This window comes from Larus michahellis, chromosome 9, assembly GCF_964199755.1.
Source record: "Larus michahellis chromosome 9, bLarMic1.1, whole genome shotgun sequence".
NCBI classification, from domain to species: domain Eukaryota; kingdom Metazoa; phylum Chordata; class Aves; order Charadriiformes; family Laridae; genus Larus; species Larus michahellis.
The window spans coordinates 31,040,740-31,060,775 of record NC_133904.1 but is presented as its reverse complement, the minus strand read 5'-3'; the positions used below and the strand labels follow the sequence as shown (position 1 = coordinate 31,060,775).

Below are 20,036 nucleotides of genomic sequence, written 5' to 3'. Positions count from 1 at the left end.
TCTGTGCTTCTGCTTGTATCTCTTCATTTCTTAAATTGCCCGATTGTTATATTGTAGTTCATTTTCTAGCTTTCTGCAAGTCTATAAAAATTTTAACTTAATGCTAAAAGATCTAACAAAAACTTTCAGAGTTTCATTACCTTCATGCTGTTACATGTCTTCAGCTTTCTGACACCTAAAGCTTTGCCTGTACCAATTCTAATGAATTTGTCTGCGACAAATATTCAAACGGAACAAGAGCTGAAGCTCATAGACTTCTGCCAATACAAATCAATAGAACATGAAAGCAAAAACCAGAAGAAGGTTACAAGCTGAACTGCATTGACAGCTGATGGACGGAGCTTTCCTGTGCTAGTCTGATTGAAGTTAAATTTGGCCTTTGCATAAGTTGAAAGAGAAAAAGGCTTAGAGTGGGCTTGTCTTTGGCTTTCATCTTCAGTAAATACCAGTCACCAGCGGTGCTTGGACTGGAATGTAACGGTGGTAGCTTCCGAGGAGCAAGAGAGGGGAAATGTTGTTTTATCAGAATATCATACTGCCTTTAATTTCTGTCAGACCATCTTCAGTTTTGACTGGTAGGGTAGTTACCGAGCCATGTTCGGAAAGAGTTTGTGACCCTTCGCACGTTTTCAGGGCTACGCAGAAGTGTATTGCCACTTTTTCCAATGGGGCTGTTCACAAACTCTTAATTAAATACATTAATGGTTTGCTGATACTAAACTGTGTGAGATTTTCTCTTTACCTGGCAGCAGTCAGCACCCACACTGCTCTGCAGCTTGCAATAACTTAATTTCTAGCACAACCATAGAGCCTCAGTGGGTCTCAATTTGGTGAATTACTTGAAACCTGTGTTAATCTCATAAGGGAAATCATGAGAAAGTTTAAATGTTACAAATGCTGTGCAGAGCGGTGGTGTTACTGAATAGTTTGGATTAAAGCCGTGCTTGCCTGTGACCTTCTGGAAATGTCAAGGTGTAGTAAAGCAGCAAACATTGGGCTGTGTTTAATAAAAGTTCTTATTAAGTTCCCTCCTTGAAAGCAGGCTGTTTGAACATTAGCTGCTGTGGTGTTACTGAACAGCATGTTGGGACGAGGCGTTTGGTGTCTACATGCAATTTGAATGCAAGAGCGTTAATCTTCTTCTTTCAAAGTCCTTGTCTGCTTGTATCTGCAAAATGTTTCCCAGCTCTGTAACCCACCTGGCAGCCCCGTGTGCTGCAGAGACCTCCGACGACCTCCCACATCCCAGCTGGCTCAAGGCCAACAGATGGCAGAGCTTCTTTCCACCATGTTCCGGTCCCGCTTTGTCACTGTTGAGAGATCTGCCGTACCAACAGCTGCCACAGAGCTGGGCCCTTGAAGCTCTACCTGCTACTGGCCATCTGGGTGTGTGGCAAGGCTTCCTTGGAAGTGGTTTTGTCCTGCCCGAGAGAGGTCTTGTCCTGCTCTTTGCCTTTGGGACAGGAGTGGAGCTCGGCACCTTAATAAAATATGAAGGGCAAGAGTGGGAATGTGATAACTGCATCTACTGAGGTGGAGGAGGGTTATATTTGCCTTACAGATTGTCTTAGAATCATAGAATCATCTAGGTTGGAAGGGACCTTTCAGATCATGGAGTCCAACCATCAACCTAACTCTGAAAGAAACACCACCAAACCATGTCCTCGGCACTACATCTACCTGTCTTTTAAATACCTCCAGGGATGGTGATTCCACCACTTCCCTGGGCAGCCTCTTCCAATGCTTGACAGCCCTTTTGAGGTAGAAATTTTTCCCAATATCTGGTCTAAACCTCCCCCTGGCAGGGAGGTTTTTCTTGTCATATGACAAAAGGAAAAGATGGGATAGGGGATTTCAAGCACATGTAAAATGCTCTTGACATGGGTGGTGCTTGTAAAATAAGCGTCAACAAAATGCTGCTCTGTGCTTCTGCGGAACGCTTGGGTTCTGCAACAGTTTGCAGCTCTGTGTTGTGTTGCAGTTTTAAATTTCTTGATGGGGCCAACTGGGCTTTCAAAAGTGAAATCAAAATTACCAACAGAGGAAATGGAAGAGCAGAAATGATCCGATAAGTCATCTGTTTTGAAATGAACAGTGTTGTATGATCAATACTCATTTTGAGAACGCAGTTTGCTTTAGCCTCACTGGAGTCTTTTACTGGTGAACAACAAATGTTTGAATGTCAAGCCATCTGCATCCCCAGAGGTATTTCAGTAGCCTGACCTGGCAGGTCCCTGGAGGACTTTAGGAACATGCAGTTGTCCAGGAGCTGGTCCCAGCCACACAGCAAACCTCACGTGTGCCTTATGGAGGGGACACCAGGCCTCTGGAGCCTTGGGCTGAGGAACAGCATCGTTGGTGAAGGATTAGAGTTGATGCCAAGATCAGCTGTACCGGGGAAGCTGGACGGGACCTACAGAAAGCAGAGCGGTGCATTTCGAAATACTCAGTAGTCCTGTCATCTGCCTCCGAAGCTCAAGGGGACAGTAGGTGGAGTTGATTGAGGAGACAAATGATGTAGCAAATAAAGCATGGGTGTAAAGAGCACTGGAAAAGGCCCCAAATTTCTTGTAAAAGAGATGAAAGTTAACAACATACCTGAAATGCAAAGGAGGGAGGGATGAATGTAACCTCTTTTGCATTTCAGGTCTGCTTAAATCAAACCAACCAACCCTGCAGGTTTTCTGTTTGCCTCTTTTTTTTTTTCTTTTTTTTTTTTTTATTAATATATATATGGTGAAAATTAAATGGCGTTTTTGTCTGACCTGAACTGAGATTTGGTTTTACGCTTTCCGGACTGGTGATGGTTGTAGAAATGTTAGCTTTTCATCCTAAAACGGAAGGGAATATTCCTTCTGTGCTCTCAGATATTTTCACGGTTATATCCTTTTCTGCACAGCTTTGCCACAAACCCTGTAGCTCTCTTTTGAGGGCTTTTCCCTCCTTGTGATGTTGGCCCCGCGCCTAGTCCCACTTTCGCAGTTTAGCTGTGTGCTCCCATCGTTAGTGTCAGAGTTGGCCAGGGTTCCACAAGGTCTCTGGGCAGCACCTGATAGTGAAACACCCGTTGGCTGAAATAACAGTGGGTTCAGAATATTTGTGAGCATCAAAGGATGGCCAATACCTCCAAGCCCTTTGAGATGAAAGGCACGCTGATGCTCTGTGATCGTCTAATGGCTGTTCACACCTCTCTTCTCTTCCCCGGGCGTGGGGTTGCCAGGCTGCATGGTAGATGACAGAGGAGGGTTCCTTTCACTGCAAAGCATGTCCTTATCTTCTCTCTTGCATGGACCATACCTTATTTTCCCCTCATGGAAAGCAACACTTGAAAAATGTCTGTCCTTTTAACTGTATGTAGCCTTATGGCCAACATCGCATCTGTCTAAAATGAGAGCCAATGTTGGTTTTTTGGATCTAGTAAAACAGATTGAGGCCTGTTCAGTGCCTGGAAGTCAGAAGGAGGTTGTTGCTGGGTTCCCAAAGTATTGTGGGTGCTTTAGTCACTAATGCCGACATATTTTCTACCTCTTTAACTGGAATAACAGTCCCGAGAACTTAATGCAAACACCTGATCTTTTATGTTAACTCTTAAATAGATAATGGTGAGGTAGGAGGACAAGAGAGTTTAATTTGGTTTCTTTTAACTTATCCTAAGCTTAGCTGAAGTTGGTTCTATTGCTTGGTGGCGTCTCCCTGCTTTATAAGTGCTAGTATTTTGCCTGGATTGGCTGATGTTCTCCTGCTTGTGAAACAGGCACAGAGTAAAGATGAACCTGAAGATACTTGAGAGACAGTGCTAACTAGATCCTGCTGTTCAGGCTGTTCACAAGTGAAACCATTTCCCCCCCCCCTCCTTGAATGGAGGGCTAAGGAATAAAATGTTGTTTGGGAGCATAGGAAGTATTATTGGTTTCTCTTTCATCTTCCAGTGAGACTTCTGAGCCTGAGGATGCTCTCCTCTTCAGGGAGGTTGGGGCATGCTGCTTCACAGGGACATCAGTGGAGGAAGGGCACCAGGTCCCTTGCAGGGTTGGAGCCCAAGAACCCTCTGCAGGGTATGACAAGTTGCAGAAGTTACACACAGGCAATTAGCTTAAGGGAAAAAAATCTCTGATCTCCGCCAAGATAATCTACTTAGCTGGTTAATAGGGGGCCTGCTGGTCTGCAGATGCTGAGTCATTTACTAATTGCCTCTCTTGCATCATTGCATTAAATCCTGGGTCTGATCTCTAGTCCTCTGCTATGCCACAGAGCAAGAGGAAACCATGTGCTGCCTCCCATCTGCTGGTCCACGTCGACCTTTGGAGCCCGAGCTCTCTCTGGTGAAACAGGACTGGGAGTCCAGGAGCATCGCGTCCTCCAGCTCTGCTGGGCCCAGCTCAGCCTCCTGCCTGTGGAGAAACCCGCTGGGTGTCCATCCACACTGGGTGTCCACAGGCTGGGCATGGAAAATAAACAAGGTCGGGCCGGGTCAACCTTTGCTGGAAATGCATCTCATCCTCTCTGTATTGTTAAAAAAAGAACGTTATACCAGTGATGAAAGAGATTTCTGGGGGCCCGGGGGTGTATTTGCAGTACAATGGACAGTCAAGCAAAAGCTGCAAAAAATTAAATGTTCATATCCTTTGAAGTCAGGCTAGGGTACTGTGATTCTGTTTTGATTCATGCCTGCTGGCAAAAATAAAGCAGGTTGTCGGTGAAGAAAGCCTTTTTTTAAACCTATTTATTACAGCTAAAATATTCAACCCACTGGTTGGTGTATTGGTGCTGGCAACTATTGCAAAATTAGTAATCCCTCAGAGCTGCCAGGAAACAAAATGAAGGGCCTGGGGTGAACCAAATCCCGCGTTGCTTGTTACTCTTGGAGCAATGTTGCATCGTTCTGCAAAGGGCTGTAGAATCCTGGGTTTATAGAATGGTTCGGGTTGGAAGGGACCTTAAAGCCCACCCAGTGCCACCCCCTGCCCTGGGCAGGGACACCTCCCACCAGACCAGGTTGCTCCAAGCCCCGTCCAGCCTGGCCTTGAACCCCTCCAGGAATGGGGCAGCCACAGCTTCTCTGGGCAACCTGGGCCAGGGGCTCACCGCCCTCACAGCAAAGAATTTCTTCCTGAGATCTGATCTGAATCTCCCCTCTTTTGGTTTGAAGCCATTACCCCTCATGCTATCACTACATGCCCTTGTATAAGTCCCTCCAGAAGTCCCCTCTCCTTGTAGGCCCCCTTCAGACATGTATCTGATCAGCAGTGGGACTAATGAAGCTCAGTGTCTTACAGCATCACGGCTTGTGGTTGAGTTGTGAAGTGTCTACTCGGACTTTCGCCCTGCAGATACTTTACAATAGCATAAACCTCATTCCTTTTGACCACTGGACGCAGACAGCTTCTTCCTTTAAAGGCTTAAGGGAAGAAGGGACATGATGGGTACGTGACAACAAGTGAGACACAACTGGTTCAAATAACCAGCAGTTTTGATCACTCCTCAATGGGCCCAGGTGACACATGCTGCCACGCAACACCCCTTCTTACCACTATGTGCTGGAGAGCAGAGCCTGGGTGACAGACTGGGGGTCTGGTGTTATGCTGGGATGGAGAGTGCTCTCCGCTGGCTTGTGGTGCAGTTGGTGAGGGACAGATCAGGAAGTCTCCAAAATGCACAAGTATCCATTCCTGGCTCTTGAGATGGGTCTGTGGCTTCTCCAAAGCTCGGTGTTGCTGCCTGTCTTGCCGGGGGGGGGGGGGGTAAATGTTTTGCTGCATACATTTTTGGACCCGGATTGCAGTGATAAATGAGTTGGACTGCGCTTTGAAGAATATTCTCTATAGGAAAAAGAAAGTGAAGTCTATTTTAAACATATCTGAGGTACGCAAGTAGGTAAGCCAATGAAGATACCCATGTGGCATCAAGTTTAGAGAAACTAGATTTATAGGGATGTCCTCTTCAAGGACTGCCTGAGATACAAATGCACCTGCTGCACGGCTGAAGGCTTTGTGAAGCACTGGACCCTTCGCTGGCTTTATTAGAAGGTTCAATCTTCACAGCCGTGTTTTCAGCATTTTAAAGAAATAAGTCGCAAACACCCTGAGCTTGCCGTTACCTCCTGTGAAACGGCTTTCTCTAAGAGGAGCAGGTGAGGAGCTGAATGTATAAACTTTGTGTGACCTGGTCTATCTGGCCCTGCATGAGTTGGGGTTTGTGCTAGGTGGCCTCCAGAGGTTCCTTCCAACCTCAATTATTCTGGCATTCTGTAAAATTACTCTATTTACTGGCAGAAGCACCTATTTCTAAAGCAGGATGGGGGCTGTATTTAATTTGCTTGAAGTCATTTGTTTGTTGTTTAAACTAGAGGTCCATACTTCGTTGTTACATTCCTTAATGTGCTTTCCATTTTGAGTGCTGCTAATAGAATGACAAGCTTTTTTGTCTCCTTGAAAACTTCCTGGGAACTCTACCTCAGGTTTCATAGACCACTGCCTGCGTCATCTGATACTTTTTTTGGGAGCATTACTGACGTTTGTCTGATAACCTCTTCCTAGCAGAAGTTTATCCTTGTACCCTGTATCAGACTACTCAGACCAAAACCTCACCATGTTCCGTCACCCCAAAATAATTAATTTCCGTAGGCTGAGGCGAAGGCACCCAGGGAAGCGCACAGAGCTGGTGCCTCGCTGGCTGTTTTGTTGGTGAATGGTTCTCCCTCTGCTCTGGCCGTTTTCGTGATGCTAAACATAGCATCTCACCGGGGCACATATATAACTTCTCACCTTTCCTCGCTCACAGTCTCCGTGTCTTCTACAGGGATTTCAGTGTAAACATTCGCAACCAAGAATGCGTGGATGCAGTGATGTGACAGCCAAGTGGTTAATTATAAATGAAAGAAAAACCCCTTTAAGCTGTGCCAGTCCATTCAAGTGATCCAGATTTGTCTGATAGCCTGTGCCATCATGCTTCAGTTAACTCTGTCACAGTGGATTTTCCCTGGTTTGCAATCCTCCCCAACGTTCAACTCTCGTTCATTGTTTTTGACACCGAATTCTGTTGTAAACCTTTGAAGTGGTCAGAAATGATGAGCTTAAAAAAAAAAAAAATAAATTATTTTTTTTATTCGTTCTGCTAGGTCTTTGAGGCAAAACCATGTGTGGTATTGATGGAGAATTTATTTGGAATATGAAAAGGGTTTCCACTGGCCATCCAAACAGTAAATGGCGTGTAATTGTAATGAGTGGTGATATACTGTAATTAGATAGCAGTGCTATAAAATTGTTTAAAAATCAACAGATGTGAAAGGGATGGGTGCTATTTTTAGACTAGGACTCTAGAAGAGAGAAGAACGAAATTCCAAACCAGATTTTCCCTGATTTATAGACACATGGGAGAATCCACAGACCAGGGAGCATCTCTCCTGAGATAGGACCGACTGTCTAGAGGAAAATCTGTGGCAGCCGGTGCCCGTATCCCTGTAGCCGGGGAGCAGCCACAGCTCTGAAGCGCAGCCAGGAGGTTTACAGGACTAATTGGGCACTTTGAGTGCAGGGCTGAACGAAATTGTGCTGGTTTTCGCCTCCTTAAGACCATCCCTAGCCTGCCCTCTCGACAAATGTCTTTGTGCTCCGGTCTCCGGCATCTCCTTGGGCGCTGCCTGCTGCAGCAGGAGAGACGGAGGCTGCTGGTTGTATTACAGCTCAGTAAATCACTCCGGCGGCCAGCGTTTTTATGTCTGTGATTTAACTCGAGAGGAAACTGCTGCTGAGGACATGACAAAGGATGGAGCAACACAGAGGGCTCATACTGAGAAGCACCGAGGACTTACATCCTCTTTAAGCTATTTGATTTTATTTTTTTTTTTTAATAGCGTAAGGGCGGATGCTGGCATGTAAACACATAGTCCTGAGCCCTGGGTCCTCGAGGACGCTGTGGGGATGCCGTGGGGATGGATGCGACCCTGAGCGGAGCAGGGAGGAGCGAACTTGCCTAGCCCTGCGGCATCAAACGCAGCAAAGCAGGAGCTTTTGCGCCTCTGGTGCTAACGGGAGTGCAGGATTCAGCCTTTTTACCTGCCTCAGGAAAGCCCTTGCCTCGCAGGGGAGTCAATGGGCTCGTAAGGTGGACTGGAGCTGTGCGACCCAGGTCTGCAAACCCTCCTCGCCCTCTGTAATTCTCACTGTAGCTGGCGCTCATCTTGACTTCTCTGAGCTTTTTGCCTGAGGACCGGTTTGGAGGCAGAGATTTGTTGCTGTCGTCACTTTTAATAGCTTAAAAATACAAAGACTAATTTTTTCACATATTTTAATTTGTTAATCTTTTGTTATGCTAGAGCTAGAAACCCCTGGGGGTATAATTGGAGAAGATACCAATTGCAGGGCGCGCTCATACTAGTAGCCTCTTCCCATAGGTACAATACGTTATCACAGTGCGTTTAAGACATTATTTTAATTGGTCTGACGCAGACTTTCCCAAGATGAATGATTTGTCTTCATTTTATTACTTTATTTCTACTTCATTACTTCATTTGTTACCTGTCATAAAAGTGGAGACGAGAAGGCCGGTGTCGGTATTGAGGATGCGGAGGACCTAGTGTCTTTAGTAAATCATTCTGATGGCAGAGAACGTTTTTACGTCTGTGATTTGAGCTGTGGAGGAAATTGCTGCTCAGCTTCTGATGAAACAGAACGTAGTGTGATAAAAGAGCAGGAAGGCCCAGTCTGAATAACGGGGACAGAAGTTGTGGTACGTCAGTGGCTGTGACTTGTGGGAATGTAGGAGAGAAAAAATAAAACTTGCAACTTGTTCCTCCACTTTTTTGCTTAGTATGAGCTCATGTGCCCTAGGCAATGACAAATAATAAAAATAACAGTGAAGCAAGAAATACTCCGCAACGAACTGCATCTTTTTTAATTCTTTTTTTTTTTCCCTTTTCTTTCCCCATCTTGCTAAGAAAAGAGTACCAGTAAAGCATTGCTTTTCTTTCCAGTGTCACTCAAAGCATTTAAGATTCACTGGAGTTCATTGGCCCTTCTTTCTGCATTATATAGCTTGAACAATTCCTGAGAGCAGTTACTATCTAAAATGAACATTTTATTGTTGGGCAGGCAAGGTCTTCAAAGGCATGGCAGAAAGTAGTAGGTGCTATAGATCTCTTGCTTGTGTTATGTGTCTTCCTGATGTATGTTGACCAACCTACTAGACCTTCTTTCTCCTGCCATTCAAAGTCACATCTAGCATCCTCAAGGACTATGTTTTTGCTCACGTTAGGTGGATGGACACTGGAAGGAGGGGGAATGGGTTGGATCCTCCTCCAACTGGTGGCAGCACAGGAGTGCTGGTAGCATTCCAGTTGGAAAGGCTCCTGGATGAGCGATGTCGGTCTGCAAAGTTTGCTCTTGTGTTCTTTCTTTCATTTTTTTCTGCTGTTCTTTCTTCCTTTCTAAAAAGCTGACAAAATCGATGATGTTCTGATTCCCTACAAGTTTGCTGTATGAATTTATTTTGCAAACTAAAATACGAAATCAATCCCAACCGTTCTATCATACCATTTGGGTACAAGCACCTACAAACGTGCATTGACTTACACTGCAGTAAGCTATTTTTTCTGTGAGCATATCGATAGTGACCTTCTGTGCCATTGTCCATCTCATTCACTGTGACAGGACTATGATCATTCCCTGTTCAGCCAAAGGCCCGGCTATTGGTAGTTATTAACATACTTGAATTATATTTTATTTTATTTTATTTTATTTACGTGCCATGTAGCAAACTACCTCCAGAACAGAAGCCGGGCTAGTTTTCCTGTGGGGAGTAGTCCTGGTAGGTCTCCTCTGAAGTGCTACTCTTCACTGAACTCCAGCTCCCCAGGGTGATGTCTGCAGGACTGGCAGAGAGGGTTCACACCTACACGGGGAAAAGGGAGACCTGCTGTAGAGGAAAAGATGGTTCTTCTCTTAGGATTCTGTGAGCTGTTCCCTCCTGCCAAGAAATGCCATTTTGGGGAGGTGAAGAGTGGCTTAATTTCAACTCGGACATCATGGGTGAAACTTTAGACAGAAGTGCTAAAGGGGGACTTCACAGCAGGGAAACAAATTTTGCTTGCAAATGCAAAGGGGCTAAACAGCGTGTACATATCTTAGGGCATAATTCCTCCGTCAGCAGCAGGATAGCTGCTTACGCCCCAGCTGTAGGAGATCAAGCTGGACAAACAGAGAAGAGTTGGTCTGCACAGACCTGGAGGCCGTGTCCTTTCTCTGCCAGTGGTTAGAGCCCTGTGGCTGCTCCTCAGCTGTAGCTCCACATCTGTCCTCCACGTGTTGGCCCTTGGCACTTGCCTGGGCTCCGCACCATAAGGTGTGCTGTGCGGCTGTAGCTACAGCTCCCATTTCCCGCTGTGCCTGGCTCATCTGCTGTTGAATTCAGCCTTTGAAATTGTTCAGCCAAACATCCCGTTGGCTTTTGAGTAAGTGGGTGGCATCGCTTTTCACGCGGGTCTTCCTGCATGTGCTGTCTGTTGCCGTCAGTGAAGCCTTGTGCCAGCCCTTATTTTATTGCCGAGGTGGCTCAGCAAGGCCCAGGCTCCATATATTTGCTTGAAATCCCTCTGCTGCTCGGAGCCAGAGAAAGGCAGGCGGTGGGGCTTTGCTGGGTGTCATTTACGTGGCCAGGCTGAGGCAGGGTAATTCCTGTCCCCAGGCAGCTGTGACATTTTAGGCTTATCCACCCCTTGTCAAAGAGGGTGTTTTGTATGTGCATGTGTGTAATGTGATGCTTTATCTCTGTGTGCACACAGAAGGGTTCGTTGGTTTTTTTTCCCCTTCCAGTTTTATGGCACCCTGTAGGTTGTATGACATTTCAGTGGCTCTTCAAGAACTTAAAAATGTTGCGTATTTTCCTGAAAACCCACCCTCTGATTCTTGCTGTTCTCATGGGAAACGGGATCATGACAGCATTCCAGAGGCTCTCATTATATTGTGCAGCCGTTTTCTAATTCCTGCTCGAGCTGTAATTGTGCCATTTCTTTTTCCTGAGAGCACTTTTGGCGCCGCTTACTGAAGGTGAACTTACGAATATGTAACGTCTTGGAAAAAAAAAATAAAAAATCTGCCATTTACTGTATAGCAAATGCCTTGCTCACAAGCATCTTGAAGCTTAGCGTGCGGATGCCATCGCATGACTGAAGGCCTTAGCTCGCTGACCTTTAGCATCCCCCTAAAAATAGATGCCTTTCAACGTTGGCTCTCTTTCAGCGGCAGGTGGGGATGTGCGATGGGTCTTCGTTACCTCTGGCGCTTTCTCAGCAAAACACGTGAAAAGCAGCCAGGTTTGCACTGTCTATTGCACAGCGATATCCTGCATTTCTCGGCGGAAAGGCTTCCCGTTACCTTATGTTTTTAAATATCTTTAAATAAAAGAAATATTGAACACAAAGATCAATGCCTAGACAGTTTAAAGATACGCACCGTCTTTTGATGCCAGTTAATCTAAGTTTGAATTGATTGAGCCTAATATTAACAAGAGCAGTTTGGAACTAATATTTTATAATCATCAGGGCTTATGGAAAGTAATGACAGGACTGAGAGCCCTCGTTTTGAATTAAGGTATGGATTAATTAATTAATTGACTGAAGTACAAGTTCAATCTGATGGAACTTGCACCGGAATTTCTTTTCTTTAGCTTGTACCTAACAGCTCTTAAAAGAAACCGATAAATGTGTGAGACTTGTTTTTATATCTAATGATAAAAATGTATGTAGTTCTTTTTATGGCCATGTTTGGGGGGAGGGAAAAAAAAATCCAACAGAACAGCAGGAGTGCTATACTTGAAAAATGAAATAGACCTTCTGTTTTTAATTGTTGTGTAAACAGTGTATCAACAGCGATGAGATAATTGGAAAGTGGGAGCTGTGATTGATGTTTTGGTGTAAGTGGAAAATTCATTCCAAACCAATGTAATCGCTTTTAATTCTTACTGAAAATGGCATTCTCCTCTTGTGCCTCCCTTTTGTCAGGTTTCGAGGCTTGGACAGCATTAGGGCTATGGGGGCTTGGTCTTTAAAGGTCCCTTCCAACCCAAACTCTTCTATAGTTCTATGACTATCCCCATGTTACATTTTAAACTTGATACAAGTCTTATGATAATTTCAGATATTACAAGAAAAGCATTTGCAATAAAGATTTATTGTGAGGCTGAGCGCTCTAATTGCTGTTGCTGAGCACGTAACTGAGATATGCTTAGTATTATTCCAATTAATGCATGTAGTATAAAAAATAAAATAAAATTAAAAAAAAAAGGCAAACAAAAAAATACCAAATGAGAACAAAAATATAGGAAAATATACTTAAGTCTCACTGCAGGATTGTCTGTGTTTATCAATCTTGTTGGGGAATTTTGGAGAGCACTGTTACACTGGGATTTAGAGTCCTCGGCTGCTGTTCACATTCTGTCTCAGCAGCTGGGGTTACTGTAATTGCAATTTCCATATTGTGTCTATCCAGACTCAATTAGAAGTGTTTTGTTGCACAGTGAAATATGAATAATTTTCTGTTTCTTAATGGTGCATACAGGAGTGGGCAAGTCTAGAGTGGGCTAGTTAAGAATGAAGCATCCTACTGGTTTTGATGCAAGGAGCTTCCTTCGGTCTATCTGTCTGTATATCGCATAGAGTAAAATATAGTCGGGTTGCAAAATATTGCATAAGTCCTGCTAGATTCTATCAAGCCACCTGCTCCAGTGGGATGTCTTCTGCAGCACTGGGGCCATGCTCAATGGCATTGTGGCTGGCAATAATCAGCTCGGGGGTTTGGGGTTTTATCTCAAGTATGTGCCATGTAGCGAAATGTGTTATTGTATTTCTTTATGCTCTAACATTGCATTTCTCTTCAAGCTCTAGTGAAATATGTTTCTTTTTCTTTACAGATCTGTCATTGCCATTTAGGTTTTCTGGGTTTTATTTGCACAGGGGAGATCCATGAAAGTCACTGGCGGTACCATTTATATCTCTAATTCAGAAATTACAGTACAGGTACACCCTGTGCTTTCATCAGCAACGTAGGTCAGAGAGGAGGATGTTGCCATTGTTATCTTTCAGTCCTTAATTACAATAGCACCCATTTAATGTAATTTTCTCTCCCCCTTTATTGTTGTATTGGCCTGATTCAGTTGCTTTTTGTGCACAGCCTTGTTGATTAGGTGGGACCACTGTCTGCCTGACTGGAGGATCAATCTAATTAGAAGTTAAAGAGCAAATACCTGAGAAACTACTGATAACCCTTCTGCTAGTGATACTCTACGGTGTTCTCTTTGTATTACGTGGATTTCTGAGCACGACACCCTGAAACAGTGGTTTTCCGGTAGGAGCGCTGGAATCAAACTTTGTTCTTGATTGTGATACACTGACGCATGAAAATGAGACGAGGAAACACCAAATAAATTCAAAGTGATAAATCACAGTAAAAAAAGAAATCCTAGTGCAAAATCCCTGAGTGTCCTGACACCAAATTAACCCTTCTCATGACGTTTGTTTTCACGTTATTCTTTCAGCCTCATTTTAGAAGTATTTCGACTTTGCTATTGCTACTTTTTTGCAGATGGTTATTTTCTGTAAGAAAAAGAAATTTCTGGCATTTCATAAAAATGCCTAAAATAATCAAGTTGGAAATACAGATCACAGTCAGCTGATGTCCTTCCTGAATGACCAGCATCTAATGCAGTCTGCTTTTTATCCTGTGCAAGTCAGTGAGGCACAGAAAGAAGCAGATGTCGTTAGACTGACTGTGTAATAACAAACTCATGCAATTATATCATGCTGTGTTCACATTTCACTTTTTTCCAGAATCAGGTCAGTTTTGCATAACATTTTTTATATTGCCAAAACTCCTTGTGCATCTTTTAGCTTTTTTTTTTCATTCTCCTTGGCAATACCACTTTAGAGTAAACTTGGCGAAGAGCTGAAACCAGATTAGACATGCGAATAGGGAAGGCAGATTTGTAAAGAACTTTTTAATTATAAAAAAAAAAAAAAATTGTGGCATGTTGGTTGTTCTGAAGTGCCTTCTGTTCAGAACCCTTTTTGTTTTGTAATATCGGTTGGTGGTTTGACATCTTTAAAATAGACGCCCATGCTGAAGTATTTCCCTCAGGCAGAACAAGAGCCAAGAGCCGCACCGTAGAGCGATGAAGTGCGTCTCCTAGCCAAGCAGCTCCTATCCATCCCACCGGAGTTCTAACTTTTAATTGTATGCATTTTCTGTCAAGGTGCAGTTCTCTTGTTTGTTATGTCCTCCAGCTAACATAACAGAGAAAATCTGTGCCCTGCGTGAAATAGTTTGACACGTTCGTTATCCCTTCTTCCCCATTGCAGTCCGGGTGGATGATTTAGCAGAGCTGAGCTGGTGGGCTTTTATCTTGTAGGTGCTTTGGGTTTATGATGGAAAACTGTGCTTGTTGGATGATTTCTTCCCACTGTAAAGAGTGAGCATTAAAAGAGCGTTTCAAAACTTGTGTAAGTAGCAAGTGACAGTTACCTCCACGTATGTGTGCTTGTGCTTCATCTTGGCCAGCCTTTGTTAGCCAAGAAGCGGTGGAAGGATCCAGAAAGAGCTTTCCTGACATGTTGCTGGTTTCCTTAGCTAATCTCAGTTTAGTGACACTCCCCGCTCTAATGGAATGATTGCTTTTCTACTTCCAAGTCTTAAAATAACCTCTACTGTTGCTAGAAGAGGTTTAATAAATAGAAATAAATTAATATGTAGCATTTATTAGCGCAAGATGTGGATAGCTTCTGGCTAGTAAAACTGCTTTGTCAGGGAGAACATGAAAACGGAGCAGAATCAATCAGCAGGAAAAGCCTTAACTTTGCTGCTGGGCAATGAAGGAGGTGGACCCCAAAGAACGCCGGCTGTGTGGTCCCCGCCAGGTTCAGCCCTGGGTGCTGCTGGCTGGTCTGGGTGACGTTGAGAGCAGTCACCGCGTCCGTGCCAGTGAGCGTGTCTGCCCTGGGGAGCCTTGTCAGACGCAGTTTTTCTACCAAAAATTATTTCCCCCACCATCGCTCTGGGGGAACTACCTCCAGAGATAAAAGGTTTGATGATGTCTTCCTGGCCCACCCGGGTAAATGGCTTCTGGGCTAATGCAGCTGAGGAGAACAGTCATGATATTAGAGTTTGTTCTGTGAGCATTTGATGGCTTTTTGGGTATTTGAAATTTCGTAAGCTGATTTCCTCCTGAAATAGGCCAATTATGAGGAGGGCTGGGGCAGGACAGCACCCATCTCCGATGTTCGCACAGGTCAGTCTACTACTGTTATTTTATGGTGACTCGCACTTAGGTTTCTCCATTGTCCTTCATGCAGAAACCCAAGGTAGCTTGAAAATTAGTTCTGTATCGCATGAAATTCCTAATAGTGTGATTTAAAAAAGTCTTTACTCAAACAAATAACCTTTATGTCTGGATTTAGCACTCCCAATTGTTCCATGGTTTAATTGTCAGTGTGTTTCTAAGCCAGAGAGAAAAATGACTTGATGCTTTCAGTGTGGCAATTTTGGGTGGCGTGATTTAGAGATACATAAGGCTCCATCAGTACCTGGAAGTTCAAGGGCAAGACGCAGCCACTCTTGTATCATTCACTTGCTTTTTTTCTAATATGTGTACAATTGGTTGCATTTTCCTTAATGTTTTGAAGAGAGATTTTCATGTGTAGGTGAGAGATAGTCAAGTGGATATATTTGTCTACCTACTCTGTATTAGACTGTAATTGTTAGAAGGCAGAATGACATGTGAAAATTGCATGGGGACAGCTGAAATGTCAGTAAATCTAGATTACACCTTGCTCTCCTCTTCAGCAGGGGCTTAACTCAGTTATTTTTTAAATAAGGTGTCAATGTACGTAGCTATTTAGCAATGTATTTGTGGAATAGAAGAGGGTGGGAATCATGAGGTATGTCCTAACTTTGCACCTCTGAAACACAAATCTGGTTTTTCATGGCAGCCCCAGTGCAAACCTTGTGTTACAAGTTTCCATTTAGAAGGCTAGATAAAAACACAGATACTTTTCTTTTTTATGTATATTTTTGTACAGGACTTCAAAAATGTACATCAACTTACTCAATATTTGAATTAAGAATAAAGTGCTTTGTTTTATTTTTTCACCTTAACATCTTTCATCATTACACGTTCCATAGGTGATCAGAGCAAAGGGGCGATTGCCATGGATGAGCAATCTTGCATAATAATGCGAGAAGATGTCACAGAAACTGAATATGGATACACCTGAGGAAGACAATGTTTTTTACTGAACTGACATGGAGAATTTACAGAACATCTCAGGGTCACAGAGTATTGCAAACAATGAAATGCGTGTCTACGCACAGAAATGATTATGTGCATGGGAGAGCACAACGGGGGAAGGAAATATTCCCTTTGCGTAACTGCAGAGCTGCCAGAGTTTTAGTTTCAGAAGTTTTGTCCTAGCCCCTGATAAATAGCTTCTATCAAAAGCATTCATGCCTGCAGAGAAAAAAGCTGAAGAACCAGACGACTTTTACTTTTATTGTTTTATTTTTTTATTTTTTTTGCTGTTCCTATTTAAAGATTTTCCGTAACTGAGAGCAAGGGTAACATGTGAGGTCAGACAAACTTAAATTAAGCTCCTCTCTGATTTTTTCTGCAGAAATAGTTTCACAGTGTCTCAGCGGCACAGTAGGTAGTCTCCAACTCTTCAGCATTTGAGCTGCGGCAAGGCAGGGAAAGCGAAGGAGATGTTTTAGACGGAAGAATTTTATGTCTTTTCAGGAGTTGGTTTTTTTTTTTTTTTTTTTTGAGGACTTTTGTCATTGGTCTGGTTTTTAGAGTTTAGGGATAGGCTGGTTTGCCAGGGCTGAGGTAGTGGAAGAGAGCAGAACTGATACCAGACGTGTCCCTGTGCGATGGTAGCCTCCTGATGGCTTCTCCCGAGCATCCCTGCTCACGTTCCAGGGCAGCGTCACGGGGGCAGTTCTGACTCCTAAAGATGCTGCACCAATTTTGCCCCTGGCAGGAGCTGCTTTGATGGGCAGCATGTGTAAATTCGTAATTTCATCTCAAGATGTCAGGGCTTTAGTAGTTTGTTAGATTAAAGAAATACTGATTATTTCAGTTGTCCTACGGATCCTGCTTTTCTTTTGATTAGATGCTAATTGAACACACTGTAAAGCTGAAAAGCTTCTGGGATTCTGGGAACAGTGGGAGATGTTTAACAGAGCAAGACCTTTGAGTTGAGGTGGGATGCACCCAAAAGCTCTGGTGTACGGGGGTCCTCAGGATAAAAGCAGTTGTGCATTTCCAGCAGGAGAGGAACGTGAAGTAGCAGCTGTTGTGTCTACCATACCTTTTTTCCAAAACCTGTCCCAGAAGAGGCATTTTTTCTTCCAGGAGACCACTCTGGGGATATATGCGACTGCGGGTGATGCTTTTGAACGCTTTATAAATATGCATCTTAGTCTGTTACTTTTGTTAGCGAGAGCATGGCTGTGTGCTGTTTGTGTAGATGTTACCTTGAAGTTAAGATCTCCAGCTCCTGGGTTTCCAGCTGGCTACATGTGTGTGATGAAGAGCAAAGGAGAGAGAGTACAGCGTTGCTGCTTACTTCTGCCGGTGAGGGAAAAAGGGAATTTTTGCACTAATTGTCTGTAACTGCCTGAAAGTTGATGCTGTGAAGTATGTCTAGGTATGTCTGGTGCCTTTCCATCACTCTGCTTTTGTCAGAGCAATTTGGAAGTAGGTGAAGGGAAAAAACTGCAGGCTACAACACGTTGACACGAAAATATATCCTCCAATGAACAGCTTCATTTCCTAAATTGACTTTTTAAATGGGAAGACACAACGATACGTACGGAGCTCAACAGCGCGGTTCCTCTTGATGGTAGAATTCAGTAAGCCCATCCCTGGCTGTAGATCTTGCGGAAAATATGTTTGCAAAGGGTTCACAGAGGCATGAAAAAACTGTGCTGGGTTGTCTGAGGAAGAGAAAGAGAAAGAAGCCGAATACGCGGCTGGCAGGGCGTTAGTGGGAGGGGTTCCTGGGGCATTGCAAAGCTCGTGGTGGAGCTTCCTGCGCTCCTGTGGGAGGGAATCATGACAAATATTTTCTGTTAGGAAAGTGGAAGTAATGACATATGTCGTGTGTGTACTTTTTGTCTGAGATGTGCATGACTGTAAAGAAACAGATGGCTCCTTTAATTCCAATCATGGGCATGTGGCTCCTCTGTTTATGAGGTTTTTCCTCCTGTACAGATATATTTTTTTTTATAAATTCTTTTTAAGAGGGAAGTAAGTGAAATTGCCTTACATCAACTCATTAAAAATTACCAGAAACAATAAAGATTATTAGGAAGCCTGTGTCCAGTGAACTACAAATACGTTGCCTGGAGCAGCCTGAAAAAAAAAAACAAAACCAAACCAAACCCACAAACAAAATGTAAATGCTGATTCCCAGAAGGATGTTTTTTATCCTTGCATTCGTAGCGGGAGTGAAGGCAGCCCGGGCAGCTCTCCATCACATCCTGCTGGGGTTCCTCTCCCATCGGCACATACTGAGCTCGCACGCACCATTGCGGGGTGCCATCCTGCACCCTCTGACACATGCTGGCACCCAGATGTTTGCAGGACAGGAGAGCAGGAGAATTGGGCCTGCCCGGCTTAAACGTTAGTCACGTTTCTTGGGGTTTCCTACTCCGAAATTTTCCAGTTGCTGCTTGAATGCATTCCCGAGTGTTTATTTTTGGACACAAGGTTTGGACTGCAAGTTGGTCTGGGATAATATTGTTTTCCCATGCAGTGAGTTTGCCCAGGAGCGATTAAATGGAGAGAAGGTGGAAGTCCATAGGTCAAGGTAGGAGACATGGTGCCTTTTCTTCTCCTCTTTCTGCGCTGGGGAATTAAAACCCCCGAGACCTGGGTGATTGGGTTCTGCCAGGCTGTTTGCTTTGGTCCTGTTTTCCTTTGGCTTGTGCCTGCAGGGCTCTGCCTGCATCTCTCCAGACACCCCGGTTATTTATTTCCCTAATGCCTAGCTACCACAAGCGATGTGCTGGCACCAGTCCTGCCTGGGGGTCACCTCAGCCCTTTTTTTTTTGCACCCCATAATGGTGTGCTGTAACATTAAAATATTCCTTCTGTCAGCCCTTTAGCAGCTCTATGGCTTTGAAACAATAGCTTGATACAGAGACCATTAAAAACCTGGTAATTACAGGCTTTTATTTCACTTTTTAAACATACCATAAATAGGTTTATTCTTTTGCTTTTAGTACTTCTCCGTTGAAGAGAAGCCTTGGTTCAAACCGAATGTGTTTCCTTGTTGTTCTAATGAATGTAATGCTGTAATCCAGCCTTTTCTGAGTCTAACGACCCTCCATTCGTAACGTGCGATTCAGAGCAGCGCTGATTTCTTCAGTCTCACTGAAAAGTAAGGCAGATTGGAGGACGTGCCTACAGCTAGAAACACAATGTTGCCACGTTGCTTTAAGCCGCCTTCGGACAAAATGAAGATATATTCTCTTTACAATGAGAATATTTGAATAGATCCTAGCTTTTAATGCACAGGCTTGCTGACCTGCTGGTGATTTTGGAGGTATGGTTGTATTGCATGGGGTCTGCTGGTGTTTTGAACGCTCTGTTCCATTTTTCCAAGAGTCTCCTTCACCCTCAGGGATGGCGTAGGTGAGGAAAATTCCTCTTAGAGTCGGAAATTGAATGCTTTTCTGTACAGTAGTTTGCAGACTGATTGGCTTCTCCCTAACCTGTTTTTATAAAAACATCCTAACTGCTATCAGTTCTTCACCATCACAAATTTTAGCCTTATACTTAATTATGCTGGCGCTTTCTAAACACTGTGGCAAGTGATGATGGTATTGAAATGAAGGGTGTTAAAAATGGAGAGAGGAAGGTGGGAAGAGGCAATTGTCCCTTTAAATTGTTCAGTTAAGTGAACTTCTTCCACATTGGAATTTTGCAGGTAGAGTTCAGTGTTCAATGGCATGGGGGAGAGGGAAAGAGTACGCAATGGGGAGCTGAAA

At 43.9% G+C, this 20,036-nt stretch overlaps 1 protein-coding gene across 3 annotated transcripts in view; it reads left to right on the top strand.

Annotated features, from left to right (window-relative positions):
• Window positions 1-20,036, top strand: part of FGF13 (fibroblast growth factor 13) — a 272,834-nt gene that overhangs the window by 91,434 nt on the left and 161,364 nt on the right. The window lies entirely within an intron of this gene.